Raw genomic sequence first — 7,500 nt, 5'->3', positions numbered from 1 at the left:
GCCAGCATGCTGATATGTGTACTGACGGACGACCACGGACGTCCTGTGTGTGCTGACGGACGTCCTGTGTGTACTGACGGACGTCCTGTGTGTGCTGACGGACGTCCTGTATGTACTGACGGACACACGGACACACACGGACGTCCTGCTTGTGCTGACGGACGCCCTGTGTGTGCTGACGGACGGCCACAGACGTCCTCTGTGTACTGACGGACGTCCTGTGTGTGCTGACGGACGGCCACGGACGTCCTCTGTGTACTGACGGACGGCCACGGACGTCCTTTGTGTGCTGACGGACGTCCTGTGTGTACTGACGGACGTCCTGCGTGTGCTGACGGACACACGGACACACACGGACAGCCACGGACGTCCTGCGTGTGCTGACGGACGTCCTGCCTGTGCTGACGGACGTCCTGTGTGTGCTGACAGACGTCCTGTGTGCACTGACGGACACACGGACACACACGGACAGCCACGGACGTCCTGCGTGTGCTGACGGACGTCCTGCGTGTGCTGACGGACGTCCTGTGTGTGCTGACGGACGTCCTGTGTGCACTGACGGACACACGGACACACACGGACAGCCACGGACGTCCTGCGTGTGCTGACGGACGTCCTGTGTGTGCTGACGGACGTCCTGTGTGCACTGACGGACACACGGACACACACGGACAGCCACGGACGTCCTGCGTGTGCTGACGGACGTCCTGTGTGTACTGAACAGACAGCCCACGTGGGCCAAAATCACCCAACAGTCCACGGAGCGTGCTGATATGTGTACTGATGGACAGCCGGACGTCCTGTGTGTGCTGACGGACGGCCACGGACGTCCTGTGTGTGCTGACGGACGGCCACGGACGTCCTGTGTGTGCTGACGGACACACACGGACGTCCGTGTGTACTGAACAGACAGCCCACGTGGGCCAAAATCACCCACGGACAGCCAAAATCACCCGAGAAGCCAAAAATGCAAAAATAAATATTTTTGAAGAAAGTTTTCTGAAAGGAAACATCAAAAATATGTCAACAAAGAGTTTAGGATGTCAAGTGTTGATCAAAAGTTGCTGTAGACATCCGTTTAGACCACGAAACTCCGACCTTTGTAGCATGCAAAAGACATGGTTAGAAGCAAAAGAAATTTATGAAAATTTACCAGAAAATAGCTTTAACCATCCTTATGAAGCATGCAAAAAATCAGATTCAAATTCGAAGTATTTTTTTTTTACATTAAAAATACTCCCCGGAACACAACCAATGTCTACTGGTGACAAACTGAAAAAAAGCGTTTTGTATATATAAGGGGTAGGCACTCTCTTGAGCCTCCTACCCCCCAGTACCCGAACGGTTCGGGTACGTAGTGTTGGACTGTTCGGTCCAACACTATCGAGGGCTGGGTTGAGGTCGATGGCCGGATTGTCCCCGGTGAATTTTCCGGGAACTTTTCCGGCGAATTTTCCGGTGGACCGTTTTGCCCCTAACTTCAAATTTTCGCGCTTGCATGGTCTTGGCCTGGTTTCATCCGTCTTCCAGTTGCTTTTTTGATTACATCTCAAGAGTGGTTGGAAAGATTGATGTTAGCGGGGCAATGAACATTCGGCGTATGAGTGGTGATTGGATAGCTAGTGTTTGTAGGCTCTGTGCTCGCGCACCCAACTACAGACCAACTATCCTCCTCGGTTTCTTCACTAGCATAGTTTTATGCTTGTTGAACTGATCCGGGGCCTGTGTTGCGTACCTATCTGGAAGGAATTGTTAGGCTTTGCTTAAAATGTTGTTTGCGGCATCTCCTTCGGTGGGGAAGTCGTGAACACATAAGCCGGCACTTGTGATCCTTGCGTCTTTGCATAGTTTATGCATTGTTCGCAAAGGTGAATAAGCTGTTTGCTGAGATCTCGGTTGCGGAAATATTATGGCGGTGACCCGAAGAAATTCTGTCCCGCTAAGCACGTTTGTCTCCGGACAAAAGATGACGGTCAAGTCTGCGTCTGTTCCCACTTTCCATGTGTTTGCGGGAATATGACGTGGTCTTGTCCTGATTTATGAATGCTACCTGGTTGATCCTGCCTGTAAGACCCGATCCCGGCCGACCAGGCCGCGGTCGATGCCTCACGTCGCTCGGTCTATACACTGACCGAACCTCTAAAAATTTTGCCCTTTATTTAAAAACATCGCCCATAGGCGAGGGCTAACTCAGATCTTAGCTCAAGACTACCTTAGTCATTCCCTAGCTTAGATCATTTCAACTTATGCACAGCGGAATAACATCTATCATCCATTGGACTAAATCCAATCTAACACTTGTCTGATCAGATCACCTCAGCTACTGGTCAGTAAACACAACTGCCAGCTAGCTCCAAGGTCGAATCTGAACCTAGACCAAGTCATACAATCAGAGGTTCTGTTCCCCTAAGCCATTCTATCTAGATCTATGCAACATTGACAGATCATACCTGCATAAACTCTTCCCTTGGGTACTTAGTCATTCAGCCAACCATCCCCACAGACATAAGTAACCTTTGGGAAGTCTTCAATCAGCTAAGGACATGCATCTGGCCCTTACCGGTTCATGCACTGTTCCACATCCTTTTGCCTTATCAACTTATGATACCAAGTCCAGCTCATGGACTAATCATACCAAGTCCTCTCATGGACTAACCAGATCAAGTCCTCACAAAGACTAACAATGCCCATCAGATCCTGAGTCAATCAACCAACCACCCCACATGACTCAGAACTGATGAGTCTTCATACTTCCTAATCAGTCATAGAACCATGTCCCACTGAACCTGATTAGTGTTTCTCTTACCACCGGTGCATCCTTTGATCAATCAGATCAGACACCTTGATCCATCATCCAAGGATCAGGTCGTCCATCCTTGCCAATGATCAGATCACGCACGGCCTGCCTTACCAACACCAAGGTTGATAACCAGCAATTCCTTATGATCAATATCATAAGTGACAATATGTTCCAGCACACAACATATGATCAGATATCCTAACACAAGGATCTGACCCCAATATGCCCTCAGGTGCAATTTCGACCGCAAGCAAACCTGCTCCAAAAATCAATTAACATTCATGACAATTCATGATAAATCATAACTAAGAGAATGGTCCAATCAGATTTCCCAGAACCGGCCTCCATCCCATAGATCTCGGCCAAGATCAGCCAAACCGGCCCAAGGGACCATCTCTAAATCAATCCCTAAAAACTCATTAGGATTCATGATAATTCATGATAAATCTTAACTAAGAGAATGGTCAAGTCAGAATTCCAAGAACCGATCTCAATCCTATGGATCTCGACCTAGGACAGCCCCACCGGCCACCTTGACCATCTCGAAATCAATCAGATAAAAATCCCCAAATACCATGATAATTCATGATAATTCACCACTAAGAGGATTCCAAATTCAGATCACCATAAATCCATCAGGAAGTAGGAGATCCAGACTTAGCTGCCAAACCAAGGCCATGGAGGGTTCTTCTGAACCGGTCAAGCCATGGTTCAGTGCTACTATGTCTAATAATCAATCTCAATCATAAGAACAAGGAATAATATGATTAATAATCATAAAACAGAGTAAGGTGTAACTGCAGGACCAGATCAGCCCATAGTGTACCAGACTATGCCCAATGGTCTGCAGTCCCCACCTGTTACCTCATCAGGGGCGTCCATGCTCTTCCTAGCACGCCTTCATCAAACCCTTTTCACATACTTCCAGTATTGATAAGATCTAACCATGGTTCGTGACCATCACTCCTTCCATGGAACTTCCATGAAACCAGTTTCTACACTGCATCCACCTTCAAGGCTATTCATGCCATTGTGAGTGAAGTCCGGCCTTCTCCCTTCTCTCCTGGGTGTTTGCGTGTGTTCCCAAGATGCAGAGGAAGCCTAGGACGTGTTCATCAGTGGTGGAAACCTACCACAGGGTCGTTCATAACTCCCCTTGCACTTCCATGAAACTGCCTTTCTACACACATCTGCCCTTAAGGCTGTCTTGGCCTTTAGGAATGAATTCCGGTCATCTACCTTCTCTCCTCACCATTTGCGTGTGTTCTCAGGCCCTGGAGGATGCATTGGGTGATAACATCACGGATCAAAAGCCACCAGAAAGTCGTTCATAACTTTCCCCCTTGATCTCTCCCAAAACTGCCTCTTTATGGCCTTCACACCACCATGGGTCTTGGATTGGGAATCCGACCAACTCTCTGTATTTTCTTTGTGTTTCTTTGTGTTTCAGGGTGTAGGAATCGACCAGAATGATCAGAAATGAGAGAGAGAGGACGATTTAAACTGTCCCCAACCGCCTGGGCGAGCAGTTACCAAAATCCCATCCCTTCTTCCCAAAACCGTCCCATAACCGTCCCATAACCGCCCCATAACCGCCCCTTGGCGGTTTCTCCCCTTTTCTTCCTTTGGCAAATCGATCACTGAGCCTCAGCTCACACTCTGGGAGCTTGCCCGCTCCCTGTCCAAAGCCTAAGACCCATTTGGTCGAACCGTCCTGCACCCGGACCATCGGCTCGCCCAGTAACCGTCCCGGACTCGCCCACACTGATCCGAACCAGAACGCACCGTTCACTGGATTGAGCTGACCTCCAGCTGTTCCCAGCTGATTGAGCTAGCCCCCCAGCTCCTGTGAGCTGAACAGATCATGGTGAACTGAATACCAGCTGAACCGAGCTGATTGAACTCAAACCAACACTCGTCCAGCTGCCTAAACACTCACCCAGCTCCTTTACCCTTGTTTCCATCGTATCCTGGTTAAGTCTCAGCTGACTGATGCCCTTAACCTTCATTCAGGACCATGACACGCTTGTCCTTAGGTCATGTGACCTGACTGGTGCGTTTCCTTGCACCGCAGTCCGTCCGGACGATCCTATCCAGGATCGGGGACATGACAAGTCTCCCCCACTTACGAAGGATTCGTCCTCGAATCCAGTGGTGTTAACCTCTTGTCTCATGACAAAGGTTCCATCCGAACTCCTTTGTACCCGGAACATGGAGCATGCTCGATTGGTTCTTTCTAACCAATTCGTTGCATCTCCCACCTTGTTCCTTCTCACTGACCACGTCTTGGTCATCATATACACAACAAGTCTCCCCCACTTGATAGATATTTAACCCAAAATCTTATCAAGTGGTCCATCAAGCACCCATACAAAGACATGACTTGTGTCACTGACCCAACTCTCCAGGTTGCGTTCCTAGTAGACACCAAGTCCATGTAGAACACTTTAGTTCCATGACTAGATCAAATTCAGTACCTAGGAACATACTGAGTACTCAAGTCTTAGTAGATTCAACCAATCTCCAAGCCACTCGATGCACCAGCCAAGTCCTAGTGAACATGTTCCAATCTTTAGGCTGCTCACTCTACCATGAGTCCTAACAGATTGTTCTGTTCCCTTAAGTCCTTCCTGGACAATAAGGTTTATGATTCCAGCAATTCATCAATCCTGGGTAAAGGGTACTTGTTCTTCCCAGTCACCCTGTTCAAACCCCTATAATCAATGCACAACCTAAAGCTACCATCCTTTTTTCTTAACAAATAGGACTGGTGCTCCCCAAGGTGATACACTAGGGTGTATGAACCCCTTCTCAAGCAACTCCTCAAGTTGCTTCTTCAGCTCTGCCATCTGAGCTGGTGCCATTCTATATGGACTTTTAGATAATGGGGCCGTTCCAGGTTCCAATTCAATGATGAATGGGTCAGCCCTATCAGGGGGAATGCCCTGTAGTGCCCCAAACACATCCTGAAATTCCCGAACCAACGGTATACCCTCTGGGTCACAGGCCCCTACAACCTCATCGGTGTAAATGGTAGCCAAAAAGGCCTCACAACCATTTCCAAGCATCCGTTCTACTTGGACTGCTGAAACCACCAACTACAAGAGGTTGGCTTGATTCCTTGGTACTTAATCGGGGTCCAAACTCGTTCTCAAGTTGCACCTTCCCCGGTGACAATCTAGAGTTGCCCGATACTTTCCCAACCAGTCCATGCCCAAGATCACTTCATGATGCTTGAGGGGGACAACAATCAGATCTATAGGCATCGGCCTATCCAAGATCACCACAGGGATGTCCTTAACCAGACCGAGTGAGTTCATAACTTGCCCTCCGGCCGCACTCACTCGTTCAGGACCATCCCATGTTCCATACTGGAACAAACCTTTTCCAACCATTCCTGGACTCACAGCACTATGTGTAGCTCCAGTATCAAATAATGTGTTTCCACACCACCGATCATTAAGTACTTAGATGAGTAGGATTTCGGTTTGATCACACATTTGGAAAATGTCCCATACCATTCTCCAAAGCATCACACATCTGTGAACGTCCCATACCATTCACAAAAGTGTTTATAGTATACCTCAATCCTCATCATACTAAGATACTTAACATCGTGTTTCCAATTCCTCTTGGAATTGATCCATTTCATTCACTCAATCTTAAGGAATCCTACCTTGACTTACACTGAGTCCAAGCTGATCCATCTGATCACAAGCCCACTCATGTACTAGCCATGTAGTGTCTCCCTTAGACTAACATGAACATTGCATATGCTCACTTGTTTTGAACGGCCATCAAGGGATAACATTTACCTCCAAGAGAGTGCTGCACGTTTCTTTCAACCTAAGCCACTCTCTGGTCCATGTTACTTCCCTTGTCCAGGTCGTCCATACAAAGATCTTGCATTGCGTCCATCATCCAATCCGTCTATTATTCCCAAATAACTAGATAAACTAACCTTTATGTTTTCAGGGTCTTGCCGTGGAAGAGTGTATCTTGGCTAAGCCGGCTCATCTTGGAACTTCCCCGTTCACAAGCATGAAACCCAAACTTACCTCAACTCTCACTTGGCTCACCACAACTAAGGTTCCAAGTCATCTCAGTTTTCAGAAATAATTTCGGTTTGGAACTCAACATCTTTGAGCACTGTCCTTAACAGGATCAAGCATGCTCTGATACCAACTTGTAAGACCCGATCCCGGCCGACCAGGCCGCGGTCGATGCCTCACGTCGCTCGGTCTATACACTGACCGAACCTCTAAAAATTTTGCCCTTTATTTAAAAACATCGCCCATAGGCGAGGGCTAACTCAGATCTTAGCTCAAGACTACCTTAGTCATTCCCTAGCTTAGATCATTTCAACTTATGCACAGCGGAATAACATCTATCATCCATTGGACTAAATCCAATCTAACACTTGTCTGATCAGATCACCTCAGCTACTGGTCAGTAAACACAACTGCCAGCTAGCTCCAAGGTCGAATCTGAACCTAGACCAAGTCATACAATCAGAGGTTCTGTTCCCCTAAGCCATTCTATCTAGATCTATGCAACATTGACAGATCATACCTGCATAAACTCTTCCCTTGGGTACTTAGTCATTCAGCCAACCATCCCCACAGACATAAGTAACCTTTGGGAAGTCTTCAATCAGCTAAGGACATGCATCTGGCCCTTACCGGTTCATGCACTGTTCC

Source organism: Brassica napus, chromosome A5 (assembly GCF_020379485.1).
Source record: "Brassica napus cultivar Da-Ae chromosome A5, Da-Ae, whole genome shotgun sequence".
NCBI lineage: Eukaryota > Viridiplantae > Streptophyta > Magnoliopsida > Brassicales > Brassicaceae > Brassica > Brassica napus.
This window is presented reverse-complemented; position numbering follows the sequence as displayed.